This window comes from Furipterus horrens, unplaced genomic scaffold, assembly GCF_987537825.1.
Source record: "Furipterus horrens unplaced genomic scaffold, mFurHor1.1.pri manual_scaffold_7, whole genome shotgun sequence".
NCBI classification, from domain to species: Eukaryota; Metazoa; Chordata; class Mammalia; order Chiroptera; family Furipteridae; genus Furipterus; species Furipterus horrens.
This window is the reverse complement of record NW_028327177.1, coordinates 87,004,901-87,025,318: the sequence shown is the minus strand read 5'-3', so window position 1 is coordinate 87,025,318 and position 20,418 is coordinate 87,004,901. Positions and strand designations below refer to the sequence as shown.

The following is a 20,418-nucleotide window of genomic DNA, read 5'->3' as shown; positions in this document are numbered from 1 at the left end:
AAAGATATAATGAAGAAATGCTCATCCAGACAGGTAAGAGGGTAGGAGCAGGGAGGAAGAAAGCAACAGCAGTAACACTGGCAGACCAGCAGAAAGTGCAGTAACACATTTTTTAAAAGTATGGAAGCACACCTGTTGCAGCACTCCTAGCACCAGACCAGACTGCACAGCTTGAGGTTCCAGCACCAGGGCAAATAAAACTACATTGCTTTTGACTTTGAAAATCAGTGAGTGTTAGGGCAAAGGAAGGAACTCCTGGTCTCTCAACAGAGTCCACTTGTTTAGAGGGCCACCAGGAAAGTCCTCCTAGAACATCCACGGGCCCACCCACTCTGGAAACCATGGCTAGAGCAGCAGCTAGAGAGGGGCCAGTCCCATATGGGAAGTGGGAAGTGACAAGTGCCTGGAAAAGGGATGAGGGATGAGCAAGTGGCATTGTTTCCTCTCAAATGCCTCCCCCACATACAGTCCCACACATGGTGAAGCTGGTCATCCCTTACTGACAAATACCTAAGGCTCTACTCCTTACAATGCAAAGGTGCTACAGTTCTACCTAAGACACAGAGGCAAACACAGGAGACTGTCAAGTTGAGGAGAGAGAGAAATATGGCCCCAAATAGCAAATGGATCAAGGTTCAAGTGGGAGAACTAAGCAACAAGGAGATAGTCAACCTAACAGATAAGGAGATGACCAACCTAACAGATGAAGAGTTCAAAACACTGGTGATAAAGGTTCTCATATACTTGACAGATATGCTTAGGTATGGCAAGCACATAAGGGAAGAAGTGAAGGCTAAGTTAAGTGAAATGAAGAAAAATTCACACAAAACCAATGGTAAAGGGAAGGAAACTGGGGTTCAAATCAATCAATCAGTACAAAATAAAGAAACAAGAATTTAAAAAAACAAGGAGATGTTTAGGAATCTCTAAAACAACTTTAAATATGCCAACATCCAAATCATAGGCATGCCAAAAGGAGAAGAGGGAGAACAAGAAATTGAAAATTTATGTAAAAAAATAATGAAGGAAACCTCCCAAAATTTGGTGAAGGAAATAGACATACAAGTCCAAGAAGCACAGAGTCCCAAACAAGCTAGACCCAAAGAGGACCACACCAAGACACATAATTAAAATGCCAAAGGTTAAACATAAAGAGAGAATCTTAAAAGCAGCAAGAGAAAATAAGAGAGTTACCCACAAAGGCATTCCTATAAGACTATCACCTGATTTCTCAAAAGAAACTTTGCAGGCAAGAAGGGCCTGGCAAGAAGTATTCAAAGTGATGAAAAGCAAGGACCTATAACCAAGATTACTCTATCCAGCAAAAGTATCATTTAGAATAAAAGGGTAGTTAAAGTGCTTTCCAGACAAGGTAAAGCTAAAGGAGTTCATCATCACCAAGGCATTATTATATGAAATATTAAAGGGACTTATTTAAGAAAAAGAAGATCAAAACTATGAACATCAAAAGCACAACAAACTCACAACTATCAAGAACAGAATCTGAGACTTCCGGCCAAGATGGAGGCTTAGACGGACATGCTCGGCCTCCCTCTACAACTAGAGAGGAATACAACTACTTCAAAACAAAAGATAACTAGAAATTCCAGAAAATAAAACTACACGGAAGCCCAACGTATGAAGTTATAAACCAGCGGCGCCCTTTGGGCAGGTAAGAGCGAAAGCGGGCGGTGCTGTTTGCGGTCGCACCACGGACAGTGGCAGGGAGAGCAATCCCAGTGGCAGGGAGGACAATCCCAGCTGTAGTCAAACCCCGGCGACTCGCGACTCCAATGCTGGGGCAGCCACCACATCACCTCGAACAGTGAGGCCCAGGGGGCGGGAGGACGGATCCCGATCTCCTAGCAGAATAACTGTGTGAATCCATCTTGGACCCCCGCCCCCACACAAAGCGCCACAGGACTGCGAAATAGGTTGCGGATCGCCACTGGTCGCTGGGCAGTGATGACAAAGCGCCGGCAAGAAAGGTTGCAGATCGGCGCCGGTCACTGGGTTGTGACGAGTACACAGGCACTGCCCCCTATAGCTGGCCCAAGAAAACAAAACGCATCTGTCAAAATGAGGCAGACAACTATAGAAATCCCAGTGGCGCAGCTCACCAGGCCACAGATGAAGAATCTGACAGATGAACAAATAAGAAACCTGTCAGAGGCTCAGTTCAGGGCCATTGTTATCAGGTGGCTTACAGAATTAACAAAAGATCTGGAAAAAGATGAGAAAGAATCGAAAAACACTCATACTGAAAGGAACAAAACCACATACGAGACAGATGGTGAGGAAATAAAATCCAGAGTTCAAATCAACAAACCAGAACACAAAGAAGGAACAAACAGTCAACAGTGCAGCGAGAAAAATGGGAAGCAAGGAAAATGATGAGAGGATCAGAAACCTCTGGGACAGCTATAAAAGGCCCAACATAAGAATCATTGGTTTGCCAGAGAATGAGGAAGATGAACTAGAACTTGAAAAATTGAGTGAAAATATAATAAAGGAGAACTTCCCAGACTTGGGGAAGGAAATAGACTTACAGGTCCAGGAAGCACAGAGAATTCCAAAAAAACTGGACCCAGGGAGAACCACTCCAAGACACATTATAATCAAAATGTCAAAAGTTAAAGATAAAGAGAGAATCTTAAAAGCAGCAAGAGAGAAGAAAAGAATCATGTACAAAGGGGTCCCAATTAGACTATCAGCTGACTTCTCAAGGGAGACCCTGCAGGCAAGAAGGGACTGGCAAGAAATATTCAAAGTAATGAAAATCCAAAACCTACAACCACGAATACTCTATCCAGCGAAATTGTCATTCAGAATAGAAGGGCAGAGAAAGTGTTTCCAGGAGAAAATAAAACTGGAAGAGTTCATTAGATCCAAACCACTGTTATATGAGATGTTAAAGGGACTGATTTAGAAGAAGGAGGATCAAAACTATGAACACTAAAATGAAAACTGCATCACAAGAAACACCAACAGAAGCTAGGGAATCAAAACAAAGGCAAACTGAACAGGCAACGAGAGTGGAAAAAGAACTATAGGTATGGGGAGCATATTGGGGGGAGGTCAGCAGGGAGGGGGAAGGGGGAGAGGGAGGGAGATGATATAGGAATTAAGGAGCATGGTAGGAGGGAATGGAATAGACAGAGAGAGGCTGAGAAGAACTATATGCACAACTAATGGACACGGTCTAAAAGGGGGGGACAACTGGAGGGAGTGGGGCCACCGGGGCGAAGGGAGAAGAGGGAAGGGAAATAGGGACAAATGTAACATTATAATCAATAAAACATATTAAAAAAAAAAAGAACAGAATCTAAAAAAATAAAATCAAAGACACACTAAGCAAAAACAAGCTAAGCAAACTCAGCTGGGAGGGGAAAAGAGGAGAAATGGTGGAGAGATTAAGAAGCATAATTGGTAGGTACAAAATTGAGAGGGGGAAGTTAAGAATAATATAGGAAAGGGTGAAGCCAAAGAACTTATATGCATGACCTGTGGACATGAACTAAGGGGTGGTGAGGCTGCTGGAGGGAAAGGTAGTACTGGGTGGAGGGGAGCAAAGGGAAAAGAAATTGGGACAACTGTAACAGCATAATCAATAAAATATACTTAAAAATAAATACAAATATGTTATAAACACACGCACATATAAGTTAACTAAGAGAAGTCACTGCTAACAGACTTACCTATAAGTAATGTTAAAGAAAGTTCTTCAGGCCAAAGAGAAATAATATCAATATGAAAAAGAGCTTTAGGAAAGAATGAAGAACATCAAAAATAATAAATGCCTAGGCAAATATAAAAGTAATTTTTTCTCTCAATTTCTTTAAATTACTAATTCCTGTTTAAAGCAAAAAATATCTTGGAGTGTCCATAATGCATGAAGATGTAATAAATATGGCATATAGCTTACAGGATAATGAGCAAATGTAAGTGGATTAAAAGATTTCTATACTTTACATGGAATGATGTAATATTAATTCAATATGAATTGTAAAAAGTTAAGAATGTATGTTTTAATTCCTAGATTAACTACTTTAAAATGCAAAGAGTTAGTTAAAAGCTAGTAAATAAATTAAAATGAAATTCTAACAATATTTATGAAGTTCAAAATGAGGCAGAAAAGAGGAAACATAAAAACCGAAAAGAAAAAATAACATATTAAAATTGAAATTAAAGACCAAATGGGCTACTTCTGTGCATCAAAGGACACTATCAACCAAGTAAAAAGATACCCACAGAGTATGAGAAAATATTTCCAAGTCACACATCTAATTTTTAAATTAATATCCAAATATATACAAAAATCCTAAAAATCAACCATAAATCAAATAACCTAACCAAAACTGAGCAAAGGACTCAGGCTTTTTATCTGAAGAAGATTTACAAATGGCCAATAAGCACATGAAAGGATGCTCAATATCACCATTAGGGAACAGCAAATCAAAACCACAATGAGGCTAGCACCACCACCACCTCAGTTGGGGACTCACGAGGCCGCCATGTCCTGCCTTGAGAACAATGGGACTCGGCACGAGAGGTAGCTGGGCCCTGTTCTTGGTAGGGGCGCTGCTGGTTCTAGCGCTGGTGAAGGGCGCCATGGATGGCGAAGACTCGGAGGGGAAAGCCCTACCTGTGCCTTTGAACAATGCAAATGTATCTTACAGTACCATCGTGAAACCACCTACAGCTTCAGTTTCCTTAGTGACAGTCGACACCTCGAAATCCACAGCAAAACCATCAACAACTGCAGTTACTTTAGTCACAAAAAAATGTGAGTCACACCTTGAAACCCACAGCAACTTCTCAAATGACAATACCAGGGGTCTCAACAAATATGACGTCCACCACCATAAAGTCTACACCCAAAACAACAAGTGTTTCACAAAACACATCACATGTCCCAGCATCCACAATGACCACAACCCACAATAGTTTGGTGACATCTGTTTTCTTCTTCAGCAAGTCACAGCAACTATAAATTCTAAAGAAAATAAAGGATCAAAATTTGATATTGGTAGCTTTGTTGGTGGTATTGTATTAACACTGGGAATTTTATCTGTTCTTTACATTGAATGCAAAATGTATTATTCAAGAAGAGGCATTCAGTATAGAATCATTGATGAACATGATGCCATCATTTAAGGAAATCTAAAGACCAATGGAAAGAAGATTGATGCAACCCTATCGATACCCTCTTTTTGAAAACAGTATAAACAGGCCATGCATATAATGTACAATGTATTATATAAATAATGTAAAATTTCCCATGATTGCTAAAGGTAAAAAGTATTGTTTTGGGTTTTTAATGAACATTTGGAGCATACAGTTAATGCAGTGGTTATATTCACTTTTAGGAAATAGTAAGAGAAGTCCTGTCCCATTTTCTTGTGGCATTGGTCACATAAGGGAAGTAATTGGAAAACATCATCTCTGAAGGGAACAATGCCATCTGGACCTACAGCTAAGGAGTTTGTCACAGAAGTTAGGATGCCAATTGTCTTTACCACTCACACAAAGAACTTAGTTTTACACAGAGCTGGATATATCCTAATTTACTAATGTCACACAGCAGAAATTTTGAGTAAACCAGATCTTAAGCATAATTTTAGTTTGTCTCTTCTGGAAGCATGAATATTTTATATGTTTTAAAGCTGAATGCTTGGTTGATAAACAAAATGCACCGCCCCCCCAATCAAATAAAAGCAAAAACAGTATCAGGGCTCAAGCCCTGTCAGAGGACCTGTATTTTTATTAATAACTTCTTTCAAGCTTTCAATGGCAGTTGATATAATTATCTTTTCTCCCCTCTGTAATTCAGGAAATTGCAGTGTTTAACATGATAGTGTTTTAATGACTTAGTTCTTAGTATTAAATAAGAAGTTAGATTATTTGCTACTGTGAGAATATCATCACCACTGGAAATTGCTTTATTTCATATTCAGCTATTACTTGTATATTTAGTGAATATTTTTAAGAGATATAGACCTGCTTTCAATATATAGAAATATTTAATGCATCATAGACAGCCTAACTTTAAAACAAAAAGCCTCATATCATTTCCAAAACAACATTTAGGGCTCTGTACAGTCAGAACTATGGGGTAATGCTCTGTCATCAAGCCAAGGATTATAGCATTCTCCTCAAGCTACTAAACCTACAAAGTGAAAATACTGCATTTTTCTGTACTGTTGGTTTTCCTCAAAGTTTGGGGAAACATTTTTATATTAAAATACCAGTATATTTTGAAATAAATTCTTATGAAGTTTAAAAAAAAAAAGAACAATGAAATACCACTTCACACTCATTAGAATGGCTAGTACCAAAACGAAACAGAAAGCATTTATGTAAGGAAATTAGAACATTTTTGCTCTGCTGGTGAAAATGAAAAATGGTGTGGATACTTTGGAAAGTATTACTGTGGTTCCTCCAAAAGTTTAAAGTAGAATCAGTATATGATCCAGCCATTTTACTTCTGGATATGAAACCCAAATAATTGAGAGCAGGGACATGAAGAGATATTCATACACCCATGTACATGATAGCCAAAAGTTGGAAATAACCCAGGGGTCCAAAGACGAATGAATAAACAAAATGTGGTAAATACATACAATGAAATATTATTTAGCCTTAAAGAGGGAGGAAATTTTGATACCAGTTCATCATAGATGAACTTTGAAGACATTATGCTAAGTGGAATAAGCCATTCATATGAGATATCTAGAATACTGAAATTCATAGAGACAGAAAGTAGGATGGTAATCGCCAGGATCTGGAGGGAGGAAAAAATAGGGAGTTTTTGTTTCAAGAGGAAAAGAGCTCTGTAGACGGAGACTGGTTATAGTTGCACAATGATGTGAATGTACTTAATGCCACTGAAGTAAAATGGTAATTTTTTTGTTATTTTTGTTTTTATGTATATTTTATAAAATTTAAAATACTTTTTTTCAAAAAGACACTAGAACTAATAACTGTAAAAATAGATGTTAATAGTTTATATATGTTCTTAATACTTGCCAGGACTTTATACTCTTTTATCTTATTAACATTTCACAGCATCTCCTAAGAGGGTAAATGTTATTAACCCTGTTTTACTGGTACAGTTATTAAAAACTCAGTGAAATTTTTAATAATATAATAAGTGCTCATATTTATTAAGCTCTTAATCTATACATAGCCCATGCTGAGCCTTTTACAGTCTTTAAAAAAATTTAATGGTCTGAATATTAAAATTAAATGACAGAGATTATCAGAATGAATAACAAAGTAAAATACAACTATATGCCACCTATAAGAGATGCACTTTAAATATAAAGACACCTACTCCTTGTTTACATGCCTTTGGTTCTATTTTGCTCTTTTGTTTGTATTGTTCATTAGTTTCCTGCATTAGATGATATCATATGGTACTTGTCTTTCATTGCCTGGCTTATTTCACTAAGCATAATTCTCTCTAGTTTCATCCATGTTGTTGCAAATAGTAGGAGTTCCTTCTTTCTTTCTGCTGCGTAGTATTCCATTGTGTAAATGTACCACAGGTTTTTAATCCATTCATCTACAGATGGGCACTCAGGCTGTTCCCAGCACTTGGCTATTGTAAGTAGCGCTGCTATGAACATAGGGGAGCATAAGTTCTTCTGAATCGGTGTTTCAGGATTCTTTAGGTATAATCCTAGCAATGGAATTGCTGGATCAAAAGGCAGTTCCATTTTTAGTTTTTTGAGGTAATTCCATACTCTTCCACAGTGGCTGCACCAGTCTGCATTCTCACCAGCAGTGCACTAGGGTTCTCTTTTCTCCACATCCTTGCCAGCACTTTTTGTTTGTTGATTTGTTGATGATGGCCTTTCTGACCGGTGTAAAGTGGTATTTCACTGTGGTTTTTATTTGCATACTCTCTGATAACTAGTGATGTTGAGCATTCTTTCATATGCCCATGGACCCTCTGTATGTCCTCTTTGGAGAAGTGTTTGTTCCAGTCCTTTGCCCATTTTTTAATTGGATTTTCTGTCTTCTTGGTGTTGAGTCATGTAAGTCCTTTATATATTTTGGAGATCAAGCCTTTGTCTGAGGTATCACTGACAAATGTGTTTTTCCATACAGTTGGTTCCCTTTTCATCTTGCTGATGTTTTCTTTTGCTGAGCAGAAACTCCTTAGTTTGATGTAGTCCTATTTGTTTATTCTTTCCTTTATTTCCCTTGCCTTAGGTGATATGTTGGTGAAAATATTGCTACATAGGATATCTGAAATTTTCCTGTCTATGTTTTCCTTGAGGACTTTTATGGTGTCATGGCTTACATTTAAGTCTTTTACCAATCTTGAGTTTATTCTAGTGTATGGTGTAATTTGGTGATCTAGTAAACAAAGAGCAGACTAAGCGTGACCAAGGTGGGGATAAGGGAGGTAAGCAGGGGAATGGTCTAGTCAAGGAACTAGTATAGATGACCCATGGACATGGAGAATGGGGTGGGGATCAATTGTAGGAGAATGGGTGGGCGGGAAATGGGACAACTATAATAGAAAATAAATAAATGATTCAATTTTTTAAATAAATAAATATAAAGACACATCTAAATTCAAAATAAATGGATAGAAAAATATTTACAATGCTGGCAGTAGCATAAGAAGGCTAGAGCAACTATATTAATATAAGATAAAATAGATTTCTAGATAAAAATGTTGCCAGAAATAAAGAAATATGCTTTATAATGATCAAAGGGTCAGTTCATCAGGAAGACAACCACCATAAGTATGTTAACAACTGTATTTCAAAGTAAAGAAACAAATTGAAAAAGTGTCAAAGCCCCTACATGCATATTTTTTCTGTGGCCTTGGTGTGAGCTGAATACAATTCCATACACCTCAACTTTGGCCATTTGACTTGCTTCAACCAAGAGCGTGAAGGTAGAAGAGACAGTGTGGTAAATCCAAGCCCAGGCTCTATGTAGTATAGCAGATTTCTGCTTGCTCTATTTGCCTCTGCCTTACCCATGAGAGGAACATACTCAAGCTGACCCCCTACTCCAATACAGTGAGAGACACAGAGATAAGAATGACCTGGTTGACCAGGAGACTTGCAGCTTAGAGCAGAGCCACCCAGCTAAGCAGAGCCAAGCTTAATCTAGACCAGCCCACCCCATCCTATGCACAGATACTTAAGCAAGTCCAGCCAAGGTCAGCAAAACCATCCTAGCCAATCTGCAGAAACATGAGAAATAAATGCTTATTATGAAAAATAAAAGAACTAAATGCAGAAATCAACAAGTCTACAATCATGGTAGAAGGTATTAATACCTCTTTCAGCAATTGTTAGATAAAGAACTGGCAAAAAATTAGTAAAGATATAGTCTACTTTACGTTATCAACCACCTTCACCTAATGGATATTCTAGAAGATTACAACCTAAAATGGCAGAAAACATGTTCTTTTCAAGAGCACATCATACATTTACCAAGACAGAATATATTCTGGACCATCAGCATGTTCAATTTTAAATGATTGAATTCATAGAGATATATTCTCTCCCCACAATTAAACTAAAAATCAATAGAAAATATTTGGGAATTAAATAACTTCTAAGTAATCCATGAGCTACAGAAGAAATCACAGAAGAACTTAAAAAATATAACAAACTGAATGGAAAAAAAAACAAAATATCAAAAAATTTTGGATGTAACTAATTCAGTGCTTATAAGGAAACTTACTGCTCTCTAAATACTTATATTAGAAAAAAAAATCTTATAAAGTCAATGACCTAAGCTTCCACATTAGGAATCTAGAAAAAGAACAAAAAAACACAAGTAAGGAAAAGGAAAAAAAAGAAAAGAAATAGAGATAAGAGCAAAAATCAGAGGGAAAAAACAATAAATAGAGAAAATTAACAAAGTCTTAATTTGGTTCTTTAAGAATCTCAGAAAATTGATAAAGCTTTAGATAGTCTGATCCAGGAGGGAAAAAAAGGCACAAATCATCAATATCAGGGATGAGTCAAGAGTTATGACTATAGATCCTGCAGATATTAAGGGAAGAATTAGAGAATATTATGAACATGTCAACAAATATGGCAGCTAAATTTAGGGACACTCACACACACACACATATACACACAAAAACCACTCCCCATTGTCTAAGACAGTAAAACCATCTATTGCAAAGAGGGATGTTTATAGAGGACTCAGAGGCATCACCAAATTTTCTCAGAACAATGTGTTTATATAAAAATCCCACCTCAGTAGAGCCACTGTGCTGAAGATTAGCCTCCCAGTTTATTAAGAGTGGTTCAGAAAAAGTGGGGAAAAGGATGAGATATAAATAAGCTTTCAAGTGATATAGGTTATTTTCCCCCTTAAAATTAAACAAAGCTGTAGGATTCCTTTCACTCAAAGTGGGGTGCTCAATGGCATTCTATGCCAAAAGCACAGTCACCCAACTTCTAGGTAATATATGTGGATCACTGTATCAGGTTCTGATAGCATATACCCCAAGGTCTGAATGTCATGGAGCTTCCAATATTCATGGGAATTTTTATTTTTGTGTTTATTTTGCAACAATAAAAATATAACCCATTTACTGCAATGCTACTACATGACAAGTGTGACACTACATACGGTATAGACATTTGCCCGAAAGAAACCCTGTGAAGTTTATATCATGAGCTTCACTGTACAGACCAGAAAACTGAAGTAACATGCCAAAGATCACAACTGTGATTCAAGCCAGGTCTGTTGAGTGTCACAGGCCAGAAAACAATCCATTGGTTAAGAGCACTGAGTCAGACATCAAGCAGATAGCCCAGCACCGGAATCTCAGCCCAGCCCTTAGGAGCATGGTGCCCTTGGGCAAGATTCATTTCCCTGACCTGTAAATGAAAATAAGAACAATTTCCCTTCAGGTACAAAAGGGAATTTAGACAAAAGAGACAGGTTGATTAAACATGTTGAGACTTGAGCTCTAGATTCATCTTGGTTTGTGTTCACCAGAGACAGACCCTGACTGAGACAGATTTGAGTGTAATTGCTGATTTGGGAAGTAGTCTCACAAGTGTGGGTAGGGGAGTGGGGAAGTAAAAAAGGGAATGGAAAGCAGGCAATAAAGAGTGAGTTATCAAGCAGATATCACTGGGGGTACCTGGAGCTCTGTCCTGCTGGGGAACCATCTGAGACATTGTGAACTGTGCCTCAGTTGTCCCACCTGAAGGGTGAGGAAGCCAGAGTATTCATCCACCACTACCTGCCCAGCACTGATTGAGAACTTCTAGTCACATTATCTCCATGGTGCTGGGGGCTTGCTTTGGGACAAGCATGCTTACTGTCAGAATACCCTCTAATGGAGATTTGCAGACACTGTAGTAAGGTCTTTCTGTGTGTAGAGATGAATGCTGAAAAGTTATGGGCAGGCTACAACAGAATCTGCTACAACTTTGAGCAAAGAACAGGATTCAGATACACATTAAGAAGCGAAGAAAAGAGAGTTATTTCTTTTTTAAAAACTTCCTTAGAAACCTAGATTATCTAGCTAAATCCCAAGTTTATTCCATTTTGAACCAGTCTGTTTCCTTGCTGAATATTACCAATTATGAGTCCTTTCCCTGTATCCCAGACAGAACAGAATAATCTAATGGAGAAAGGCTCTCCATTAGTCCCTGACTCCAGGTCATCCTTAGGTTTTTTCCTTGGGATAGAATCAGGCAATCTGTATTCAAATCTCCAGTGCACCCCAAACTAACCCTGGCATAGCCATGCATCCCTCCAAGCCTGAGTTCCCTTACCTGTGAAATAGGAATGATGACTGTATACATGATCTCTCTTTCTGAACATAAAGCTTTTCCTAGGTTCCTACTATGTGCCACATCCCAAGATACAACTAAGAATTGAAAGATTACTGAGATGAGATCCTTGTTTTAAAAGACCTTACTATCTAAAATAGAAGAAAAATAAGTGACCCAATAATTACAATAGAATAAAGAGTGCTTATAATAACAAAGGCAGTCACAATGGGCTAAGAGAGAAAAAAAATAAATGGAGGGGAGTGAAAAAAGCAAGTCTGAAGGAGTTGACACAACCATGGCCTTTGCGGTGGCCAAGAGAATGACCTTTGCAGGCTTCCTCCTATGGGGAGTGTAATTGCCTGAGGGCCCCAACTGCAGCTGCCCTGAACTCCATCCTAACATTCATAGCAAAGCCACAGGGCCACCAGCTGCTCCCTTCCAGTGATGATCATGGCAAGGATACCAGGCAGGCCCATTGCTGGGAGCTCACTTTGACTCAGGGACTCCCTGATGACTTTGCTGAACCTTTCTTAGACTGGGTTGCAGTCCAGATGCTTTCACTCAGCCTTATCTTTGTCTCCTTGTGGTATGATGGTTCTCCTAGCCCCCTCCAAATTTCTTTTCACACAGGGATTGCCCTTAAAAAATTCTTGAATGTTTAAGACTGTTTTAGCATCTGCTTCTTGGAAGATCCAGACTGACTGTCTTGAAGGATAAGTAGCAGTTAGATATGCAAAAAAATCTAAAAATGCTCCCCAAGCAGGGAAACTATATGAACTCATGCAAGGAGGCAGGGAGAAGCTAGTCCTGCTCCATGGAAGGAAGTACAAACAATGGAGGATGGTCCATGACCCAGCCAGTGGGAGGGAAGTGAGTGGAGCAGGAAATGAAATGGTACATTAGATGGAAACAGTGGCCAGGTCAGATCATCAAGGACCTGTGCAGGGATTTAGAATTTGTCCAGATGACAATAAGAAGACTTTGGAGAGTTTTAAGGAGAAGAGTACCAAAATTAGGTCTGCACTGCTCAGGCAGCAAGGAAAAATGGGTGGGTGGAAAGCAGGACTGAGGAATGGAAGTAAGATAGAAGGCACTGCAGTCATTCAGGTAAGCAATTATGAGGGCATGGCCTGGCCTGGCCTGGCCTGGGTAGGGTAATGATGGTGGGGAAGAGAGAAGAGATCTGAGGGATATGTGTGAGGTCAAATTGTTAGATCTTGGATACTGTTGACAATGGAAAGTGGGTGAAAGTAAGGAGTTGAGGAAAACACTCAGGTTTCTGTTGGGAGCCAACCAGTTCACCAGAAAGGAACTGTCAGAGAGAAATCCACACTGCTGCTCATTAAGTTCCATGACACTCACAACTTGCAATTCACATGAAATTCAAACACACAATTAAGTCATCATTACCCAAAAGAACACCCTCAAATCCTCAAGAGCCATTGAAAGCATCTCATGCAACATAACATTGCTAAAAATGTGGCTTGAAACATAAAAATTTGGCCAGCTGGTCATGTAATGAAAAGTGCCTATGATGTTTGACAACTATAGAGGACAATGAGGTGGAGGGCCAAGTTGGAGCTATGTTTCAATCCTAAGAGAGAGGTCAGGGCTGGAGATCAAGGTTCATTCCTCAGTGTACAAGTGGAAAGTTAAGCCATAGCATGAGAACACTCAGAAAGAGTTTCCTGATGCTGCTGTAAGAAATTACTACAATCATGATGTCTTAAAACCACATAAATTTATTATTATAACTTACAGTTTGGGAGGCCAGGAGTCCAAAATGGGACTTAACCGTGCTTCAGTTAAGGTGTCAGCAGAGCTGTGTTCCTTCTGGACGCTCTATCAAAGACTTTGTCCCTTGCTTTTTCCTGCTTCTAGAGGCTGTCTGGATTCCTTAGCTCTTGGCTAAATCCCAGCAATGGTCTCACCCCAAACTCATTTTTTTTTCTGGCCTACTTGCTTCCTTTTTCACTGTGATTACATCAGTCCCACTCTAATAATCCAGGAAAATATCCCTTAACTTAATCACATATGAAAGACCTTTTGCCATGTCGGGTAAGGTATAGGTGGGGCAACAGTAGGTTTACAGTTGTGAGTATGGGAAACACAGAGTTTATTCTTGTATTAATAATTATTAATTATTGCATTGTTTTCCATATGAACAACTGTAAACCTACTTTTGCCCCATCCTGTATTTCAGGCTCCAGAAATAGGATGTGGGCATTTTGAGGAGACAATTATTCTTCCTCCTGCAATCAGGGACTAAAGACTAAAGAACATGACTATTTATGGAACAGACATGGCTTGGAACAGGATAAAGAACAAAAGTCAGAGATGACTTTCAGACAGTCAGTTACCAGTGACATTTTCAAAATTCCAAGAGCATCTTAGCTCTTGCTTTACTGAGAAGTGAGGTTTGGGGTTTTCTCCCCTCTCTTTCTCCTGTGATTTATTTCACCAGCTCAAGAGTAAGAAGCTATTTTAAATGGAATAAAAGTGACTTAGGCACCACAGGGATATGTAAAAGAAGCATTTCAAGGCCAGAATAATATAATTATCATTCTGAATTTCTTCCCCAAAGGGAAACAGGCCTCTTCTGAAGGGCTCATATCCCAGGTTCACTGAAAGGAAGTTTGTTATGGTTTCTGTGTAGACTCCCAGAAGTCCTTGCAGCTAGGTCCCTCTCTGCCATTAAGAAGACACCTCTCCATCTCTAACTGATGATGTTATGACTCTATGGAAAAGTCAAGAAAGCAGGAATATTACACTCTCCTCCTGACTCAGGGTCAAAAACAGCCTCTCCCTGATTTTTGCTTGGAAAGGGGCTGGCTTCAGAAGTTTGTAATGGACTGGGTAATTTATTGATATGTTAAGCTCCACCCTTAGTTCTCTCATCTCCCAGCTGCAATCAGAGATTCTGCCCTTGGAATTTTCTTTACCTCAAGAATATTCTGTTTGTGATAGCATAACCTCAACTATGAGATGATGCCAGAGGTCACAGAGTCTTAGGTCAAATTCCCCAAAAGCAAACCATGACACAAGGAATTATTTGCAAGTAATGTATTAAGGAAGTACTCCCAGAAGAAGCTGATGAGGGAATAGGAAAGCAAGAGAGGAAAAGGAAAAGGCTAAATAGGGTTCAGGATCAAGCCTGGTGCAGCCTGTCTGATCCCTCATGGAGCTGTGAAGGGCACATTACACCTCCAAGTTTGTCCTGCTGAGAGCAAGGGAGCTGGGCTTAATAACCCTGCTCTAATCAGTCATTGACTATGAGCAACCTGGGAAGAGGTGTACGCCCAGCCACTTCCAGGTGTCTACATACAACTGAGCATAAACAGTACCCAGTACAGAGGAAGTACTCAGTAAACAGTTGTGGAATACATTTATTAGTATTGAGTGTTGTCATTGGCTTTTTGTTGTTGTTGTTGCAGCAGCATTAAATAAAATATGTAGTCTATAAAGCACTCAGTACTGTCCCTGGCCCAATCAAGCCATCTGAGAAGGTTTGCAACTCCTTTCACATATGAATGTGAACATGTGCATTGCATGTGTACCCAAAGCATAATCTTGAGTAGATTATTTGTTTTTATGCAAATAATTGGAGTAGATGCTGCCACACTAAAACCATCACCAGTATATTTACTGTCATTTATCTACAGCTACACATAGATATACCAATGAAAGAAAAGGATACAAAACTGGGCATCTTACACTGCAATCTGTCTTAAAAATAAGAAGATGAAGAAAATGTAGGGGAGGAAAAGGAGAACCTGAAAATGAATGTAGCCTGTTTACATCTGAGACTCAATTATTGCTTGCCAACTGCCTTGAAAATGTAGTCCAGTCTCAAAATCATACAAACCTGAGTTCAAGAGATAGCTCTAGCATTTATTATCTCAGTTGCCTTAGTGAGCAGTTTAACACCTGTAGGTCTCAGTTTTCTCATTTGTAACATGGGGAGGATAATCATAGTACCTCCTCCCAGGGTTATTCTGAGGAATGAATGAGTTAGTGAGTGAAGAAATGCCCATGCCTCACAAGAGTACTCACTCATTGTTTTCATTGTTATTTGATTTTTAGTCCCTTCAGTTTCTTCAAATCAAATCATTTCTTTACTCTGTCAATTAATATTTATTGAGTGCTGGCTCATTGCCAGAGTAGGCCTAGGAAACACAGTAGAAAATTAGACAAGTACTAAACAGACTAACAGTCAAGACTGATAATAATAAAGTATTTATTGAGCATTTACTATAGACCAACTTCCATTCCAAATGCTTTATGCACATTATCTCATCTAATATTCTCATGGCATCTCTATGAGGTTGGTTATTTTGTTGTCGTTATTAGGCAACCAGGATCAAAGGGGTTAAATTACTTGCACAATGCCACTCAACTAAGAAGTAGAGCTGAGGTTTGAATCTGGGCAGGCTGGGTCTAGAGCTCCTCGTTTCATTACATGGGGATGTAATGCCCCACTGCCAGGGCTTCACCAAGGTGTAAGGTTGATGTCTAGTATGTGAAATGAAGTTGCTAACCAGCTTCTAAGCCTGAAATTCAGGAACACTCAGCACTCAATAAACCCAGCAAATTATGAGGGCTTTCAGTGCATAACAAATCCCTCTCTTACTAGGCCAAAGCTGTGACAAATCTAAGTAAATGCCAGAAGCTGTGTGATTGCTTGTGATTTGCCAGGGATGAATTGTTCCACTTGTGTTCATTACAAAAAGCAAAACTTCCTGTCTGTGACACATGGCCCCAGAGAATACATATTCTCTCCCCAGAAAATCAACAAAAACTAATTTCCAAAATATTTTCAACAATCCTTCAACCCATAAGCTCAAGCAAATGAAATTATATTCTACCATCCTGAAGGTGAGTCTTTTTTTTAAGTGTGAGCTATAAACTCATGTTTCATTTCAAATTCTCAAACATTGAGGCTATTAATCTTAGTAAATGTAAATATTAATAGTTCTAAAGAAGATAAATGGAGAGTAATATCTAGGCAGTTACAAATAACATCCAATAAAGAAGCATAATAAATATTAAATTAGTTGAAGGAACTACTAATATAAAAGATGAGGAGAGTTGGAAGTCAGATTGCCTGTGTGTGTATGTGTGCATAGAAAGAAATTACTACTTAAAAGAAACAACTCTCTCAATTTATATTTTAATTAGGCCAGAGGACTAGGCCAGCCCTAACCCAAGTTTGCATCTCTCTTCCCAGGCCCTCTTGTTAAAACCTAAAATTTCAGGGATGTGATGAAAAATAAAGATGGAACACCTGAATCTGCATGTGTTATCAAGAAGGAAGAATTGGAGGAGATCCAAGATGGTGGAAGAGTAAGTGGAAGCTACACTAACCTCCTCACAGGACCGGTCTGGACTTACAACTTAATTGTGGAAAAATCATCTGAAATAACCAACTGAACACTAGCTGGAGAGAAGTCTTATAACTACGAAGAGACAGAAAAGGTCGCTTCATCACAACATAACGGATAGGAAGTGTGGAGATGCATAAGGGCTGGCTGGGCTCCCACAGGTGGCAGCTGAAGGGACTGAGAAACAGCTCATCAGGTGGGGGTTCCCTCTGAGAAGGGTAGGGTCTAAACCCCCAGCTGGGCCTTTCAGCCTACAAAAACAGAACGGGAAGTAAAATAGCATCCAGCTGTCAATAGCAAAAAGCCACACTTTTTTTTGCTGACCTGAAAGAAACATCTAGAGACAAAGAGCTCTTAAACAGATCACATATAAAAATATTTCGGCACCGACTTACCCTGGGCTCAAGCAGAGGGAGGGCAGAGAGGACTAAAAATGCTTGAGAATTTGGGCCAGTGGTTTTGAGGAGAGAACTGAGGGAACAGCCAACAAGGTCCCAGTGCTGACTCATTCCTCATACGGCAGGTAGACCATTCCCCTACAAGTGGTGTCAGACTGAGGGGAAACAAAAGCCCCTCCTGCATGAATTAATCTGCCCCACCCTTTGTGCTTAAGCCTGATGGCTGATCACAGATTGAATAGATTAAGAACTAAAGGAGACAGACAAAAGCAGTAGATCTCTGGTAGTCTCCATCAGACTGCCTAGGCAAAGACTGGTACATAATCTGATGCCACCAGAGCAGGTCCAGGAAGTGCAGGTCAATCTAAGCAGCAACAAACAAAAAGAGTCACAAAAGTGGGGAGACAGAAAAACAACTCCCCATTGAACAGAAAGGAGAAATCCCCAGAAAGAGCACTAAATGAAATAGAGGAAAGCAAACTATCAGACATGGAATTCAAACATGAATTATAGGGAAGCTCAATGAGCTTAGCAAGGACCAAGACAACTATAAAGGACTCCAGGGAAACTACAAGGAACTCCAGAAAAACTACAAGGAACTTACTGAGAATTACACCAGCATGAATAAGGACATAGAAGCTATCAGTAAGAGCCAGGGGAAAATGAAGAATACAATTTCTAAATTAAAGAATACAGTAAAAGGAATTAAAATCAGGCTAGAGGAAGCAAAAAATCAGATCAGCGAGCTGGAGGACAATGTAGAAAAAAATTCCCAGAGAGTGTAACAAAATTAAAAAAGACTGAAAATGAATTAAGAGGTTTTAAGAGAGCTGCAGGACAACATGAAATGTAATAATATCCATATCATAGGAATACCAGAAGGAGAAGAAAAGGAGCAAGGTATAGAAAACCTGTTGGAAAAATTGATGATGGAAAACTTTCCTAACTTGATGAGAGAAAGAGTCATGCAAGTCCAGAAGCACAGAAGGTCCAATGAAGATGAACCCCAACAGGACCACTTCAAGACACATCATAACTAAAATGGCAACATTAAAAGACAAAGAGAAAATCATAAAAGCAGCAACAGAGAAACAGCTAATAACCTACAAGGGATCTCCAAAAAGGCTAATATCAGTTTTCTCAACAGAAACATTACAAGCCAGGAGGGAATGGCAAAATATATTCCAAGAAATGAAAAACAAAGGCCTACAACCAAGACTACACTACCCAGCAAGGTCCTCTTTCAAAATGGAAGGTGAAATGTGGAGTTTCCCAGACAAAAGAAGGCTCAAAGAATACATCTCCACCAAATCAGCATTGCAAGAGATGCCAAAGGGTCTGCTTTAAGAAGATGAAGAAACAGAGAGACAGAGAGGGACACAAGTACAAAGGTGGAAAGTGAAAATGAATAAGTACCTATCAATAATAATCTTAAATGTAAATGGATTTAATGCACCAATCAAAATACACAGTGTAGCTGAATGGATTAGAAAGCATGACGCACATATAAGCTGTCTATAAAAGACCCACCTCAGAACAGAAGATCTACACAAACTGAAAATGAAGAAATGCAAAAAAATCTTTCAAGCAAATGGACATGAAAAAAACCTGAAATAGCATTACTTATATCGGACAAAAACAATTTCGCAGCAAAGGCCATAAAAAGAGACAAAGAAGGACATTTCATAATAGTTAAGGGAACTATATAATCAAGAATATATAAACCTTGTAAATATATATGTACCCAACATAGGAGTACCCAAATATGTAAGAAAATTTTTGAAAGACTTCAGGAAGAATATAGATAGCACACTCATAGTAGGGAACTTTAAAAGCCCATTGTCAACAATGCACAGATCTTTGAAGCAAATAAACACCAAGGATATTGAGGCATTGAACAGCATTCGAGAGCAAATTGACTTAGTTGATATGTATAAAACTTTTCACCCCAAAGAAGCAAAATATACATTCTTTTCAAGTTCACATGGAACATTCTCAAAGCTAGACCACATGGTAGGACACAATACAAACCTCAAAAAATTCAAGAAAATTGAAATTATATTAAGATCTTCTGAGATCACAATGGCTTGAAACTGAAAATCGACCTCAAGGATAAAACTCAAAAACATTCAAACCCATGGAGAATGAATAACATGCTATTAAATAACGAATGGGTTAACAATGACAGCAAGGAAGAAATAAAAAAGTTTCTGAACAAATGATAATGAACACACAACAACCCAAAACCTGTGGGATACAGGGAAAGCAGTTCTGAGAGGAAAGTTCATAGCAATACAGACCTGCCTAAAAAGGATAGAAGAATCTCTAATAAAACATCTAACCAGAGAGCTACCAGAACTAGAGGAAGAACAACAAACAAAGCCCAGAGTGAGTAGAAGGAAGAAAATCATCAAGATCAGAGCAGAATTAAATGATGTAGAGACTAAACAAACAATTCAAAAGATCAATAAAAACAGGATCTGGTTCTCTGAAAGGATAAACAAAATTGACAAGCTTTTAATTGGGCTCATCAAGAAAAAGAGAGAGAGGATCTAAATAAATAAAATCAGAAATGAAAGAGGAGAAATCACAACTGATACCACAGAAATACAAAGAATTGTAAGAAATTATTACAAACAACTGTATCACAAAAAATTTAACAACCTAGATGAAATGGACAAATTTCTGGAAACATACAATCTTCCAAAACTGAATTAAGAAGAAATAGAAAACCTGAACAAATCAATAATAACTAGTGAAATTAAAGCAGTAATCAAAAAACTCCTGGCACACAAAAGTCCTGGACTAGATGGCTTCATAAGCGAATATTACAAAACATTCAGGAATGAACTAACTCCT

General features: G+C 38.6%; 1 pseudogene; it reads left to right on the top strand.

The window, feature by feature from the left end:
* Nucleotides 1-4,533: 4,533 nt before the first annotated feature.
* On the top strand, nucleotides 4,534-5,157 carry LOC150004750 (porimin pseudogene; annotated as a pseudogene).
* The last annotated feature ends 15,261 nt before the right edge of the window (nucleotides 5,158-20,418 follow it).